The sequence below is a fragment of the Panthera uncia genome, chromosome E1 (assembly GCF_023721935.1).
Source record: "Panthera uncia isolate 11264 chromosome E1, Puncia_PCG_1.0, whole genome shotgun sequence".
NCBI lineage: Eukaryota > Metazoa > Chordata > Mammalia > Carnivora > Felidae > Panthera > Panthera uncia.
Window position 1 is genome coordinate 60,065,341 of NC_064814.1, and position 13,125 is coordinate 60,078,465.

Consider the following 13,125-nt stretch of genomic DNA (forward strand, 5'->3'; position numbering starts at 1 on the left):
TCTCCCTTTTCTTTTTGAGAAGCCTGGCTAGAGGTTTATCAATTTTGTTTATTTTTTCAAAAAACCAACTCTTGGTTTCATTGATCTGATCTACAGTTTTTTTAGATTCTATATTGTTTATTTCTGCTCTGATCTTTATTATTTCTCTTCTTCTGCTGGGTTTGGGGTGTCTTTGCTGTTCTGCTTCTGTTTCCTTTAGGTGTGCTGTTAGATTTTGTATTTGGGATTTTTCTTGTTTCTTGAGATAGGCCTGGATTGCAGTGTATTTTCCTCTCAGGACTGCCTTTGCTGCATCTCAGAGCGTTTGGCTTGTTGTATTTTCATTTTCATTTGTTTGCATAGATTTTTAAATTTCTTCTCTAATTGCCTGTTTGACCCATTCATTCTTTAGTAGGGTGTTCTTTAACCTCCATGCTTTTGGAGGTTTTCCAGACTTTTTCCTGTGGTTGATTTCAAGTTTCATAGCATTGTGGTCTGAAAGTGTGCATGGTATGATCTCAATTCTTTTATACTTATGAAGGGCTGTTTTGTGACCCAGTATGTGATCCGTCTTGGAGAATGTTCCATGTGCTCTCGAGAAGAAAGTATATTTTGTTGCTTTAGGATGCAGAGTTCTAAATATATCTTTCAAGTCCATCTGATCCAATGTATCATTCAGGGCCCTTGTTTCTTTATTGATCCTTTGTTGGCGCATAGACATTTATAATTGTTAGCTCTTCCTGATGTATAGACCCTGTAATTATATAATGCCCTTCTTCATCTCTTGTTGCAGCCTTTAATTTAAAGTCTAGTTTGTCTGATACAAGTATGGCTACTCCAGCTTTCTTTTGACTTCCAGTAGCATGATAGATAGTTCTCCATCCCCTCACTTTGAATCTGAAGGTGTCCTCAGGTCTAAAATGAGTCCTTGTAGACAGCAAATAGATGGGTCTTGTTTTTTTATCCATTCTGATACCCTATGTCTTTTGGTTGGAGCATTTAGTCCATTTACATTCGGTGTTACTGTGGAAAGATGTGGGTTTAGAGTCATTGTGGTGTCTGTAGGTTTCATGCTTGTAGTGATGTCTCTGGTACTTTGTGTTCCTTGAACATTTCACTCACAGAGTCGTCCCCCTTAGGATCTCTTGTAGGGCTGGTTTAGTGGTGATGAATTCCTTCAGTTTTTGTTTCTTTGGGAAAACCTTTATGTCTCCTTATATTTTGAATGACAGACTTGCTGGATAAAAGATTCTCGTCTTGTAATAGTTTTTTACTTAAAGTCTATCCTGTTTGGTGTTAGTATAGTCAACCCATCTCTCATTCAGTTATTGCTTGTGGGAGATATCTTTTCCCATCATTTCATTTTCAACCTGTTTGTGACTTTAGATCTCAAGTGCATTTCTTGTTGAAAGGATATACTTGGAACATTTTGTTTTGAAATCTTTATTTAGAGAGAGAGAGTGCAAATGAGGGAGGCCAGAGAAAGAAGGAGAGAAGGAATCCCAAGAAGGTTCCATGCTGCCAGCAAAGAGCCCGAACATGGGGCTCAATCTCCCAAACCGTGAGATCATGACCAGAGCCAGAATCAAGAGTCACAGGCTTAACCGACTGAGCCACCTACGTGCCCCTGGTTTTGTTTTTTTAAGCCATTCTGCCAATCTGTGCCTCATGATTAGGGGGATTAATCTGTAATTGCTGATAAAGAAGGGCTTACTTTTTTTTTTAATGTTTATTTTTGAGAGAGAGACAGAGCATGAGTGGGGAAGGGACAGAGAGAGAGGGAGACACAGAATCTGAGGCAGGCTCCAGGCTCTGAGCTGTCAGAACAGAGCCCGATGTGGGGCTTGAACTCACAAACGGTGAGATCATGACCTGAGCCCAAGTCAGATGCCTAACCAACTGAGCCAGTCAGGTGCCCCGATAGGGCTTACTTACTGTGTATCTTACAACTTTTTTTGTCCCTTAATTCTCCTTATTCCTTAATTATGGCCTTCCTTTGTGTTGGGTTGATTTTTGTTGTGGTGACATGTTTTGATTCCTTTCTTACTTTCTTTTGTGTATAGTCTCTGTGTTTTCTTTGTAGTTACCATGGAGATTACAGGTAACATCCTAAAGTTTAATGATCTAATTGTATTGATATCAACTTCAATTGCATACAAAAATTGTACTTCTATATATCTGTCTCTCTCTTCAGTTTGTTATTGATGCCAGAATTACACATGTACACACTAACACAGGTTTATAATTATTTTTATGTATGTCTTCTAAATCCTCTAGAATAGAAAAAGTGGGATTTTACAAACCAAACTTGGAATATTACTGATGTTTATATTTATGTATTTACCTTTACCTTCAGCTGTATCTTCATATAGCTGCAAGGTACTGTCTAGTGTACTTTGCTTTCAACTTGAAGGATTTCCTTTTGCATTTCTTTCAGGACAGATCTAGTGGTAACAGACTCCTTCAGCTTTTGTTTATTTGGGAATGTCTTAATTTCTCCCTTAGTTTTGAAGAACAGTTTAGCCAGATATAGAATTCTTGGTTAATAGTTTTTTTTTTTTTCTTTCAGCGCTTTAAATATGTCATCACACTGCCTTCTGGCGCCAGGGTTTCTGTTGAGAAATTGACTGATAATCTTATTGAGGATCTCTTGCACATGACAAGTCTCTTCTCTGTTGTTGTTTCCAAGATTCTCTGTTTTTGTCTTTTGACAACTTATTCGATTATACTGTATCTTATTGTAGCTCTCTTGAGTTTATCCCACTCTTAATTCATTGAACTTCTTGGATTTATTGAGTCATGCCTTTCTGCATATTTGGGAAGAGTTCAGCCATTATTTCTTTAATCTTTCTGTCCCTTTCTTTCTCTCTTCCTTTTTGGGACTTCTTTGGCTCTTTGAGCATGTTTAAGACAACTGTTTTAAAGTCTTTGTCTAGTAAGTCTTACATTTGTCAATCTTCCATAATGATTTTTGCCAATTTTATTTTTTAAAGTTTGAGAGAGATTGCTGGGGCGGGGAAGTGGTAGAGAAAGAGTGGGAGAGAATCCCAAGCAGGCTCCGTGCTGTCAACATGGAGCCCAGTGTGGCACTCTAACCCACCCACCATGAGATCATGATCCAAGCTGAAACCAAGAGTCAGATGCTTAACCGATGGAGCCACCCAGGTGCCCCTCTAATTGATTTTTTGAATAGACCATCTTCTCTTGTTTCTTTGTACACCTTTTGTTTTTGAAAGTAAGGTATTTGAGACAACAGCCACCTTTCCCTGTCCTTGCAGACTGGCTCTGTGTCTGGGCAGTCCTTCACTGATTTTGGTGGACTTGATCTGAGCTTAGGGATCAGTCCAAGGTGAAAGTTTAAGGTCTTCTCTGAGGCTGGGTTTTGCCTGGGTCTCTGTGTGACTTTTTCAGTTTCTCCAGCTACACAGCTGTTTTTGAGTGTCTTATCTTCCTAAAGAGTCTTGTCTCCAGGTTCTCTTTTTGGCAGAGATTGTATATTACATGTCTCCACTTAGAAAAGTGAGTAATGTTGAAGAAGTTACCGTTCCTAGTTTGCTGAGTATTTTTTAAATTGAGTGGGTGTTGAATTTTGTGAAATGCTTTCTTTTGCGCTATTAATATGATCAAATTTTTTCCTTGGGCCTGTTGATGTGATGATTTATCTTAATTGATTATTGAATGCTGAACAAGTCTTGTGATAACTGGAGTAAATTCCACTGGGTCATGATGTATAATTCTTTTTAGACATTGTTTGGATTTGAATTGTAGAGGATTTTTATATCTGTGGTTTTCCTTTCTTGTAAAGACTGTCTGGTTTTGGCATTAACGTAATACTGACCTCACAGAATTACTTAGGAAGTATTCCCTCTGCTCCTATCGTCTGAAAGAGACTCTAGAGAACTGATATAATTTCTTCTTAAATGTCTGGTAGAATTCACTACTGACCCGAAATGGGCCTGATAACTTTGTTTTGGAAAGTTGTTGTTGATAGGATTTCTTTATTAGAGGCCTACTCAGGTTCTCTGTTTCTGCTTGTGTGAGTTTTAGCAGATTGTGCTTTCAAGAAATTGGTTAATTTCCTCTAAGTTACTAAATTTGTAGGCATAGAGTTATTTATAATATTTTTTATTATCTTTTTGAAATTTTTTTAATGTGTTTTTTTTTTTTTTTTGAGAGAGAGAGAGCATGAGCAGGGGAGGGGCAGAGAGAGAGGGAGACAAAGAATCTGAAGCAGGCTCCAGGCTTTGAGCTGTCAGCACAGAGCCCGATGTGGGGCTTGAACTCACGAATGGTGAGATCATGACCTGAGCCAAAGTCGGATGCTTAGCTGACTGAGCCACCCAGGAGCCCCACTTTTTTTATTATCTTTTTGATGTTCATGGTATCTGTAGCCATGTTTCCTCTTCCATTTTGCCTATTAGTAATATGCATCTTCTGGTTTCCTTACTTAGCCTGGCTTGAGGTTTATAATTCTTTTCATCTTTTCATAGAAGCAAGTTTTGGATTCTTGAATTTCTCTATTGATTTCTTATTTTCAGTTTCATTGATTTCTGCTCTAATTTTTATTATTTTTCTTCTGGTTGCTTTGGAATTAATTTGCTCTTCTTTTCTTAAACTGGAAGCCTAGATTACTGATTGTAGATGTTTTTGAATACATGAAGTCAATACAATAAGTTTCCCTCTAAGCACTGCTTTAACTGTATCTCACAAATTTTGATCAATTGTATTTTAATTTTCATTTAATTCAAAATATTTCTTTTTTTCCTTTTCCAAGGTATTTTATACTTACTGGCTTTCAAAATATTTCTTAATTTGTCTTGAAATTTCTTCTTTGTTCTATGTGTTATTTGGCAGTGTGTTGTTTAACATCCAAGTATTTGAGGATTTTCTAGCTATTTTTCTGTTACTGATTTCAAGTTGAACTCTTGTGAATTGAGAGCACACATTGCATGATTTTTATTCTTTTTTTCTTACACACACACACACACACACACATATATATATATATATATATTTTTTTTTTTTTTTTTGAGAGAGAGAGAGAGAGAGAGAAAGAGAAGGGCAGAGAGAGAGGGAGAGAGGGGATCCCAAGCAGGGTCCAAACTGACCGCACAGAGCCCGACATGGGGCTTGAACTCATGAGCCGTGAGATCATGACCGGAGCCAAAAATCAAGAGTCAGACGCTTAACTGACTGAACCACCCAGGTGTGCCTTATCTGCCCCTCATTATTTTTATTCTTTTTTTAAAATTTTATTTATTTGTTTATTTTGAGATAGAATGCAAGAGGGGCAGAGAGAGGGAGAGAGAGAGAGAATTCTAAGCAAGTGCCACACTCTTAGTGCAGAGCCTGATGCGGAGCTCGAACCCATGAACCATGAGATCATGACCTGACCTGAAATCAAGAATGGGGCTCTTTAACCTGCTGAGCCACCACGGCGCCCCCACGATTTTTATTCTTTTAAGTTTCTTAAGATGTGTTTTGTGGCCCAAATGTGGTCTATGTTGGGGAATGTTCTGTGTAAGCTTGAGAAGAATGCACATTCAGTTGTTTGATAAAGTAGTCTATACATGTCTGTTGTATCCGGTTGAGTGATGATGTTGTTGAGTTCAGCTTATGTTGTCACCGGTTTTCTGCCTGTTGGATCTATCCATTTCTGATAGGTGCTGAAGTCTGCTCTAGTGGATTCATCTGTTTCTTCTTGAAGTTCTGTCAGTTTTTCCCCTCATGTTTTGAAGCTCTGTTGTTAGATGCATACACATTAAGTATTATTATGTCTTCTTGAAGGATTGATCTCTTTATCATTATGTAATTCTCCTCTCTGTCTCTGATAATTTGTATTGCTCCGAAGTCTGTTCTGTCTGAACTTAATATAACTGCTCCAGCTTTATTTTGATTAGTGTTAACATGGTATGTATTTGTCATTTTACTTTTAGTCTACGTGTATCTCTATATTTAAAGTGGGTTTCTCGAAGACATCACATAGTTGGCTATTGTTTTTTGATGTGCTCTGACCCTTTTTGTCTTTTTTTTTAAAGTTATTTATTTATTTACTTATGTATGTATGTGTGTACGTAAGTAAGTAAGTAATTTCTGCACCCAACATGGGGTTCAAACTCATGACCCTGAGATGAAGAGGTACATGCTCTTTGAACTAAATCAGCCAGGTGCCCCTGACAATCTCTGCCTCTTAAGTACTAAGTTTAGAGCCCCTGACAATCTCTGCCTCTTAAGTACTAAGTTTAGACCGTTGACATTTAAAGTGATTATTGATACAGTTGGATTGGATTAATAACTGCTATAACTTTTATTGTTTTTTATTTGTGGCCTTTGGTTTCAGTTTTGTCTTCCACTCTTTTTCTGCTTTCTCTGGCTTTAATTGAACATCTTAAAGACTACATTTTCCCACTCTCTTAGCATATCATACTTAAAAAAAAACAAAAACAAAAACAGCCAAACCTCTTTTTAAGTGTTTGCCCTTGAATTCACAGTATGTATCTGCAGCCAGTCCAAGTTCACTTTCAAATCCACTTACAAATAGTGCTGTACCACTTTATGGGTAGTGCAGGTACCTTATAACAGAAGATTCCCAACTCCTTCCTCCTGCCCCTTATGACATTCTCATTCACTTGACTTGTGCAGAAGCTGAAATTACTGCATACATTGTTGATATTATTATTTTGAACAAACTGTTATGCATTAGGTCAGTTTAGAATAAGAAAAATAAAATATCTTACCACCATTTATTTCTTCTTTAACACTCTTCTTTGTGTAGATCTGTGTTTCTGACCTTTGTTTCCTTCTTTCTGAAGAATTTCTTTTAACATTTTTTGGTAGATATAAGTCTACCCTGTAACAAATACCCTTAATTTTTAAAAATTAAAAAAAAATTTTGTATATTCCCTTAATTTTTGTTTATCTGATAAAGTCTTGAAGAATTTCTCTTTATATATATTTTTTTCTTTCAACACTGTAAGTATTTCCTCCATTCTTAAATGGTTTCTGATGAGAAAGGCCAATGTGCTTCTTATTGCTTTTCTGTCAGTAAGGTTTCTCCACCACTGCCTTCTTTTATGATTGTCTTTGATTTTCTGCAGTTTAAGTATGATATTCGTAGGTACAGATTTTTTATATTTATAATTTTTAAATATATATTTGGTGTCGTAAAAACATTAAAAAAATTTAAAAAAATTTTTTTAATGTTTTATTATTTATTTTTTGAGAGAGAGACTGAGCATGAGCAGGGGAGGGGCAGAGAGAGAGAGAGGGAGATACAGAATCCGAAGCAGGCTCCAGGCTCTGAGCTGTCAGCACAGAGCCTGACACAGGGCTCAAATCCACAAACCACAAGATCATGACCTGGGCCGAAGTCGGACGCTTACCTGACTAAGCCACCCAGGTGCCCCTATATTTGATGTTCTGGGAGCTTCCTGGATCTACTATTAATTTTGGAAAAGTCTCAGTCATTGTTGGGTCACATATTTGTCTTGTGTCTTTCTCTCTTTCTTCTTTTTCCAATGCAGATAGATACACATTCTGTAATTGTCCCGCAGCTCTTAGGTTTTCTGTTCTGTCCTTTTCATTCTTTTTTCTGTTTGCATTTCAGTCTTGAAAGTTGCACTGGCATTTCCTCAAGCTCATTGGTTCTTTTCTTGGCTGGGCCTAGTGTGTTGATGAGCCCATCAAAAGCGTTCTTTATGAAGATTTTTCTTGGTTGCTAGCGTTTCCTTTTGATTCTTCCTTAGAGTCTCTCTCGCTCTGCTTAGTTTGCGTGGGGTCCACTTTCCCCATTAGAGCTCTAGCATCTTAATCAGAGTTGCTTTAAATTTCGTATCTGATAATTCCAACATTTCTGCCAGACCAGTCTGATTCTCTGCTTGCTCTGTCTCCTCAGAGTCTTGTGTTTTTTATGTTAATATGCTTTGGAATTTTTTGAAAGCCAGACATGCTGCATTGGGTAAAGGGACCAAGATGAGTATGCCTGAGTGTGAGTTTGTATGTTTACCTGGCGGGGGGTTTGGTTGCGTTTACTGTTTGCTCCAGCACGTCAGAGCTAAAATTTCCTCTGATGTCCTTGGTTTTGTCCCCTCTGTTGTCTTTGAGTTTCCCTAGCGATTTCTGAAGTAAGGTCTGAGAAGTGCAGCTTTTCAGTTGTCTGCCCGTTACTGTATGCGAGCCCTGTGATGTTGGCAGAAGTGATCTCTAGTTCTGTGATTAGGTCTCAGTCTTTTCGTGAACCCGTGGCCTTCACAAGTGCTATCTGGTTTTGGGTTTTGCCCCCCTCTTAAGTGAAACAAGAAGGTGGCAGAGGTCTGGGGTTGGCCATCTTCCTTCCCCAAAGTCGGACAGGCTCTGGTGAAGTCTACGCTAGGCTCTGGTAAAACCATTTCCCTTGGGGACAGGCCTTGTTAAGAACAGGATGCTCTGGGCCTATCTCAAAATGGCTCCTTTACCCTCCCCGAGCATGAAGCCTGAGTTTTGTTCTCTGACCTTCATTGTGAGAACCTGGCAGGACTTCTGGAGGTAAAACTCACCGAAGTATGAGGGTCCCCCTAAGAATGGGCCCTTCCCTTCTTATTCTCAGTGCTTGGACAGTGTTGGATCCTGTGACTTCAGTTCTCTGATGGATCTAAAAAGAGTTATTTTTCAGTTTGTTTAGCTTTTTTCTCATCGTAGGGATGGTGGTGACAGCCCCCAAGCTCCTTACATGCCAGACTAGAAAGTGAAAGGTCCTTGCCTTCATTTTTAAAAGATATTTTTGATAAATAAAAAGAATTCCAGTTGACCTCTTTACCCCCTTTGAGTGTTTTAAAGATGTCATTCCATTATCCTCTGACTTACAGCAGAAGTTGCTTGTCATTCCTATCTTTATCTACACATAATGTGCTCTTTTTTTTTAATGTTTATGAGCAGTTTATTCAGTTCACTATAGCAGGCAAGTTCCCAGTAGAATGCACAGATACAAGCGAGGTGCCCTTGGGTTGATGCAGGAGCCAGGAGGTCACATGGGACTCGCTGGGCATCAGGCGAGGAGGGGGCACCAAGGTTTCAGAGTCAGACCCAGCCCTAGACCCTGAGCTGCAGGGTGGGCTAATGTCCTGAGGCTCACCTTGCTGCCTCACAGCCGCCCCACCCCCCTTCCTTCTCACAGCGGGGTGCCATGCAGGGCGTGTCTTCAACACAATGTCGTTTCAGTGATGGCCGGGGAACAGATATTACAGAATATCTGGGTGGCTCAGTCAGTTGAGCATCCGACTCTTGAGCTCAGCTCAGGTCGTGATCTTGCATTTGGTGGGATCGAGCCCCACATCGGACTCCGTGCTGACAGTATGGAGCCTGCTTGGGATTCTCTGTCTCTCACCTGCTCACACACTTTCTCTCTCAAAATAAATAAATAAACGTTTAAAAAATATATACAGCACAGGAATTAGTAGTACTTATAAATAGTAGAGAGTTCTCTTACTGGGAATCAGAAAAATAACAAAATAAGGCACAACCTATTATCGGTACAGATTTATGTAAGGCAGTAGTGTTCTTTCTGGAGGGCACAAATTGGAAATCTGATTACCTAGAGGTTTAAAAGGTGGTTCTGAAGATGTCATATGACAGGGAGAGAGCTAACTGGGAGCAGATTTCCTTAACTGGAATTAATGGCAGTTAATAGGACAACGTGATTTCTGGGCTATGACACTCCGGAACTTAAGAAGTCCCCTTCCTCAGCCACATGGCAGTCAGTGGAGGCGCGGGGCCGAGTGTGGGCCGGGTGACCGCACTTTAAGTTTGGAGTACTTATGACAACAAAGGCATGTTTCCTAGAAATGAAACTTTACAGTAACAAAATAATCACTTTAGATACAACAGTAAGTGCGCTCGAGAGTGTAACAGGTTCTAAGACACTTTGAAAGGGTTCTGGAACAGCAGGCCGGAGTTTCACTGGTCCTTCTCAGGGAAGCGTTCCACAAGACGATGGCGATGATGGTGGCGGCCACAAGGACGGTGTCTTTCGCCCGTGTCTTTTGATTCTTCCACCAATATTGTCTCTTCAGCTCGGCAGCATTTGTTTCAAATCGGGACGCTCCCGCCTGCAGTGCGTCTCCTCGATCCTCTGGTTCTGAGAGTTTCTGATCTCTTTCCAGCCCCTTATCCACATCGACTCTCATCTACCCGGCTGTGTGTCTGCCCAGGTCTCCGGTTATGGGTTACGGCTGGAGACAGCAGTTGACCCTGCAACTGTAGACATTTGGTGGCGGCAGTGATGGTCTGCAACGCTGGCAGTGGGACCGAGGCCGGGTCCACACCTAATGTGCTTTTTTAAAAACCTGGCTTCTTTAAGGGTTTTTTTTTTTTTTCTTTAACACTGGTTTTCACCAGTTTGATTATGATGTCCCTTGGTGGTGGTCTCTTGAGATTTATTCCCCCGTGGGTTTTACCGAGCTTCTTGGATCTGTGAGTTTATAGTCTTGATCATATTTAGGAATTTTTGCTTTATCTCTTTAGCTATTGTTTCTCCTTTTGCTCTTTTTCTGAGTAGTGTCAGAGCTGCCCTTGGGCTGCAGTTAATTTAGCCCCGTCAGGGGTGACACCCTTCGGAGGAGTCCCCCAGCACCCTGTGGATTAGGAGGCCTTTCTCCCATGGCTTGTGGAAACACCAAGTAGTCTCATCCCTGTGTGAGCCCTGGGGGTTGTTGCATCCACTCCTTTCCAGGGAGTCTTGCCGTGGCCTCTGGGCATAGTTTGTCTCCCACGGGTGCAGGTTTGTCCTCTGCCGAAGACTCAAGGGGACCCTCCTCATATCCTGGAGCACCGTCCTCCATGCAGCCTTCCTTCCCACCACTCGGGAAGTCTTGCTGCTTCCTTGACCTCTCAACTCTGTCTCTTCCACTGAGGGAGACGCCTGGCTGTGTCTCCGCTTCCCCTCCCTGCACCAGGGCCCGGAAACCACGATGGCTGTGGCTGGTGCGGTCGCAGGGCTCAGGCTGGTGGTTTCCCTTCTCGCTGGGATCACCGTTGTCTAGTGACTGGAAACCATCACATCGTCTCTTGTCCGGTTTTCCTGTTGTTCAAGGGTCCCTGTTACTCTGTGTTGAATGAGCTTATCACCAAACAAATGAAACAGCCTGTCAGGAGCTTTATGAGGTTCAGAACAGGTGGGGCCTTCCGGCTAAGCCGACTGTTGGTTAACACTCCCTTGTTTCCTCTGTTAACCAGTCACACTGCGAATGGGAACTGGGAAGATGGTGCAGATTAGAAGACAGCGAGGTGGCAGCCCGGGGTCGGCCCCACATCGAGCTCATGTTTACCGGCCTCTCTGCTTGTGTCCTTGCTGGGCTGACGCACCTGCGAGGATCAACGCCTCCTGACAGGAGCTTGAGCCAAGAAGGGAGCTGAACACCCGTGTACTCGCACCTGCAGGGTCCCCACCCTGCGTCTGTGGCCTACCGTGACTCCAGCAGTGTGCGGGCGACGGGGAGCCGGACCGGACAGGCCACCTACCTCCGGGCACTCTCGCCTTGGCCTGGACTCCCCCCTGGTCTCTTGGGGCCACCTCTACTTCTGCCTGAGGTGCTGGCCACAGCTGCAGCTGGGTGGAGATGGCCGGCGGGGCTGTACTGCCCTGGTACACTTGCCCTGGGAGGCGGGGCACTGATCCTGACCGCCAGCTGCGCTTCCTTGTGGGCAGCAAGAGGGGGAGTCTGGAAGGCCAGCCTTGCAAGGTGAGTGGACGTGTTTTCTGAACTGGTGTAGACGTGGGGTGAGAACCAGTGCTGCTCCCCAGAGCCCAGAGCCTGCACTTCCTGAGGAGGCAGAGGTCTCTGTTCTCCTAGAGGCGCCTTCCTATTCCCACAGCCAGGACTCTCCTGGCCTCAGGCTCTGCTCTGGGGTGGTGCCGGGACCTCTGGGAAGAGTGGTGGCAGCACCCTGAGTCCTGTAGGGCCCCCACATTCGGGGTCCAGGACAGGCAGGTCCCCTGGGGAGCCCCATGCTCGTGGGGGTCTGGGGCGGGATGAATGCATCATCCTTCACTCATGGCAGGTCTGAGGAGGCATCTGTCCTGGTGGCCAGTTAAGGGCGAGGGCTGAGGCGCTAAAGGGTGGGTGGTTTAATGGGAGCCTTTCTCACATGACTAAGCCCCATGGGCTTTCGCTGTATGCGTCCCTACACCTAAGGGAAGGGTTCACATATGGGAACATTCCAGATCGAAGCTTCCTGGGGGATGGGAAACGCCAAGGGGAGCTCGGGGATGGTGGTCTCCTTCACACTGGCAGAGCCACATTGCCTGAATGTCCTACCGTCTAAGGTCCAGAGATGCTCAGAGAACGGAAGGTGGACAGAGGCTGGGGACTAGTGGACACAGACAGAGGAAAGACATGGGGTCAGCCCTCTCAACTGGCCCATCCGGGAAGGATTGGGCAGAGTTAGAAAAGACACACTGTTACTTCGGACTCAGACCTGAGGGTCTGTGGTGAGCCCTGCGCTGTGTTGTGGGGCCCCCTGGTTCTTGTGAGGGTCCTGCTGGGCTCAGGCACGGGCAGCCCCCTCCTCTCCACAGAGACAGGCCCACACCAGCTACTCTCTGGTCTGCTGTCTGAGAGTCCTGAGCCTTTGCCTGGGACTTCTGTGACAGGCTGGATTGGTTCTGGCCGTGCTTTACCCAAGTGTAATACTTGAGGTAATACTGATGGCTCCTGAGCCCACAGGAGCCTCCCTGCCCTCCCATTAGGAGCTGTAACTTTGGTGCCCCCTTAACGCCCTTAATTAAATGTCTCCATCCCATAAGGGTTTGGGATGTGTAGGCCGAGGACCCCGGCCTAGTGGCAGAAGCCTGTCCCTTTACTCATGCGTCAGAGAGGACCAGGTCAGGCCCCTTTTGAGATGCTCACACTCGGCTGGGGACAGCCAGAGCAGCTGGAGAGGGTGGGAGCATCTAACACCATTGTTCTGTCACGCAGGCCCCTCTGACGTTCATCTTTTCATTTAGCAAGTAGTTGGTGAGAGAGAACCTGCCGCAGGTCAGGCCTTGTTTACCTGATGCTGCTACATAAGCCCCAGCTCTCGGGGGACCACATCTTGGGAGACAGACAGTACATTGGATGTGATGGGTGGTAAGACAAAAATAAGCAGCGTAGAGGGACAAAACATGTTGAC

The 13,125-nt window shown here is 43.4% G+C and overlaps 1 long non-coding RNA gene across 2 annotated transcripts in view; it reads left to right on the top strand.

Moving 5' to 3' along the window:
• LOC125927248 (uncharacterized) overlaps positions 1-11,444 on the top strand; it is a 29,997-nt gene extending 18,553 nt beyond the window's left edge. For both annotated transcript variants that reach the window (XR_007459284.1, XR_007459285.1), the window contains exon 3: positions 11,188-11,444. This is a non-coding gene — a long non-coding RNA (uncharacterized LOC125927248). The remainder of the gene's footprint in view (positions 1-11,187) is intronic.
• Positions 11,445-13,125: the final 1,681 nt, after the last annotated feature.